Source organism: Gavialis gangeticus, unplaced genomic scaffold (genome assembly GCF_001723915.1).
Source record: "Gavialis gangeticus isolate Ggan-Ray unplaced genomic scaffold, GavGan_comp1, whole genome shotgun sequence".
NCBI lineage: Eukaryota > Metazoa > Chordata > Crocodylia > Gavialidae > Gavialis > Gavialis gangeticus.
In genome coordinates, this window is record NW_017729019.1 from 12388572 (window position 1) to 12392455 (window position 3884).

The window sequence follows — 3884 nt, forward strand, 5'->3', positions numbered from 1 at the left end:
CTCTGTCCCTAGCTCCTCCAGGCTCCTGCAAGGGGGAAGCTTCACCCCCATCCCACCTAGGGAAGACCAGGTGCAGAAGCTGAGATGGTTTCAGTGGACTTGGACCTCCTGAGCATGACCCCCGATCACACCCATGGAGGCAGCATCTGCACCCGTGGCTGTCCGGGATGCCAGCCTGAGCCCCAACAGATGCCTGCGTGATGGGGACAGTAAGCTCACACCTCTGAGTTGGTCGCATTACATCATTTGAACAGAAATAGCCTGGGCTCCCAGCGAGGCCCAGAGCTGACTCACTGCAGGTCACCAGCCCAGCCAAGCCCATGTCATAAGGAAGGGGAAAAAAATAATATCACAGGACCCGCCCTCATTCATCTCACGACAACGGGTTCGGGAGTCTGAAGCGTTCGGAGCAATTAACTTCTGCCTGGAGGATCCCTGACTTATATACCAGAGCCCCAAATAACCTGTGTTCCCGCCCAGTACAGGGGGCAAGTCACAGGCATCGGTCCTGAGGCTACGGGAACGGAGCGGAGAGCCGGCCTCTGCTCTAAGGTAGGGTCACCGTATTTCAAGCCATCCACGCAGCTCCCTGCTGCCTGCAAAGGGGTCTCTCGCCCCCTTCCCCAATCCTCTGCTCTAAGCAGGACCAGCCCCAACTAGATCATCCCAGCCACAGTTTCATCTAAAGACCTCCAAGGACCTGTGCTATTATCTGCGCTAGTGTCCCAAAGATGCATGCAGCTTCCTTACTGGGAAAGGCATCCTTCCCTCGCCTTCCAGACCTGCACCAAGCTGCCCCATTGTCACCTGGAGGGAGTAAGGCAGGAAGGGAACCCCAAAAAACCCAGTGCAGGCTCCCAGCCTACGATCACCTTGAAGATATCATTTGTGGGAGCCACCCCAGCCCCTGCTGTTCTGGAAAGCAAAGGGAAAGCCCTTCTTGGAAAGGCTGCAAGGTAGGGAAGGCCACAGGTTTAGGTTCAAACTAAGCCAGTTTAAATCTGCTCTGCTGCTTTTGATTCAGTTTAAGGTTAATTCTTTAGCAAGTGACGCTAAGTCAGCACGAGTCTGGTTTAAATCCAGAGCGGTTGCTAGATGGGGTGTTAACCCGCACCTGCCCCTTTGAGGAGCCACAGTGCAACCTGTAATACAGATGGTCACTGCAGCTGGACAGTCCAGAAGATGGCACAAAACACTAGACTGCAAGGAGGAAGCCCAGAAGACGCCTTTCAGCTGCACCACCAAGGACAAACCATCTCCCCTTCTAAGCATGTGCGTATAAAGGATTGATGCCCCAAACAGATCCGGATGGGCCCACAGCACGGGAGCTACTGGGGACTTAGACCTGGCAGACACAGACTGCAACAGGCAGCCACAAAATCAAGTCTAGAGCCTGAAATAGAGCAATGGAAAGAGGAGATGATGCAAAGCACACCAAGACATCTGTGAGAACGCTCTTCTCCCCGCCCCTGCCGAAGAGACCCTCTGCCCAGACACCAGGACCCAGAACCACAGCACCGACACCCGAAAGAGCGCGCTTCAAGGGAGCAGCACGCCACGTTGTAGGCGAGCAAACATGGCTTGGGGAGGGAAGTGTGCGATTACAGACAGGATGCGATAGCTGCGGGGAAGGGATGTACAACACACCCAGGGGGATACCCAAAGAACTCCCCTTTATGTCACCCACTTCAAAGCAGAAAACAACCACCTGTAAGAGAAAGGAAAGTAGATGAGCTTGGCAATGAGCCCAGCTCTGATAGATGAAACAAAACTAGATTCCTGCAATCACGCTTAAAAAGCACCCCCAGAGGGACACTAAATCCTCCGAGCCCGGACTGCTGCACCGCGGCCAGTGCCCCGGCAACCAGAAGTGACCCAGAATCAGCTGGAAATGTCCCAGACCAACTCCAAGAGAAAGCAGCCGTGTGTTTCAGGGAAATCGGAGACTCAAGTTTTGCTGGGCTGGTCTCAGTGTTTGCACGTCTGATCAGTGACATCGGGTTTGGCAAAGCGAGAGAGTGATTTCATGGACACGCAGCACCCTGCGGGCGGGACATGCTGTATATATACACCGTGCACAAAGGGCCCTGGCTTACAACCCATGCTCTGGCGAAGAATCGTTATTCACAATTAATGCAAAGAGAACAATCCAGTTCCCTGAAGTGCACTCCCCACCATCCCCACAGGCACTCCTTTGTGCTTCTTGAGCTCATCGCAGCCAGGCCCCTGCCGTCTTCAGGGTCTGTGAATTTCTCTGTGCTCTTCCCTCTCCTGCCCCCAGCAAGACAGACACGGACAGTTTTAAGGACGTGGGGAACTACATCTTTGGCAAGAGCCGGTTGGAACAGGGGGCTGATCCATCCGTGGTCAGACACGGGCTGCCGCAGAGCCCGTCGGGCTCCCCCGCAAGGAGCCATTGCCACACACTGCCAAGGGCATTTCCGCTCCAAACGCAACGCTCTAACGCAACAGAAAACATTTTGGTACTTTCAGTTTCAGGATTTAGACATTTCCCTTGCAGTTCGGGAGCACCGTGGTGTGCAAGCCAGCAAGCAAAACAGTTTGGGGCCTGACCAAGGACAGAAGTGAGATGAACTAATAGTTCACTCCCGTGGCAGTCCTGGGAAAGCAGAAAGCAAGCAGAGTAACTTGGGATTTTAACTTGGATCACTTAGACATTTCCCTTGCAGTGGATCACTTATGCCCCCCAAAAACTAACACAAGCAAGGAACCCCCTTGCCACTTTAATCCAAAGGTCCCTTAAAAAACAATATGAAGACTAGCTCTGGAGGACAGGAAAAGGTCCCCCAGGGCAGGCCATGCAGGAAGCCTCTCTCCACTCAGGACTGACTAGTCTCTTGCCAAGAGGCAATGAGAGCTCACGTGAGCATTAAACATCCTTTCCTCACCGCCGAGCTCATGCTTCTGATTTCAGAGCTGCGGCTGCAAACTGAACTTTGCTCCTTTATACAACACGATGCCGAGGAGAAGCAGCAAAAGTTTTCTTCCCCAGCTGCCAAACCAGTCAGATGGCTTTAAGGATTTGATTTCAGCAGGATGCAGATTGAAAACCTCGCAAAGCACACAGCGTACGGGGCAAATAGCAAGCAGGGTGCTGGCTACAGGCAGAGGCCGGCTGGCCTGAGCGGCTGCTGCTCCAGCACCGGGGGCAGGACTTGTTGATGCCGGGACAGGGTCTGCTGGGCAGAATGTGAGGATTACTCCCTGCTGCAAGAAAGCCTGCGAGGCCAGCGCTTCCCAAGGAAGCTTTGCTGCAAATCTCCTCTGAACGGGGGTGGCTGCAGCTCTGCCCGGGGAGGTTCACCCACCGCTGAGCATCTGCTCCAGATAACGGAGCGCAGGCCCCGAATCCCACGGGACACCGCTGGGCCCTCATCCGCATCTCTTCCCAACGGGGAGCTGCTCGAAGAGACGACTGCAACCTTCCCGTCCCCCCACCCTGCAACTCGGGACCTGGGCCACCGTCTCCCCCGCCAGCCCACGCCGAAGGCAGGCTCCCGCGTCCCCGTGGCACTCGCGCCGCTCACGGAGCCGTCAGGGCCACCTCAGAAAGAAACAGCTGAAGGCAGCCCCTTCTCGCAAGCGCGTGCTTACGACGGCCGGCCCTGTGGCTGGGCGCCCATCCCAAACCTCAGGCCGGCGGCCATCCGGGCGCGTCCTTCTGCTTCAGGGAAGCCGACCTCTCCGGCGGGACGGACCTTTGCTCGATGCCCGGCGGGCAGCGGGGATGGGCAGGGCTTTGCGGCGGGAACGACTCTTGAAGCCAAGGTTTGCTGTCCCAAGGCCCGGGAGAGCGCCGGGCTGCCCGTCCCGGCCAAAAAAGGAAGCTGAGCAAGACTGCGGCTCTCCGGCGCTCGGCACGG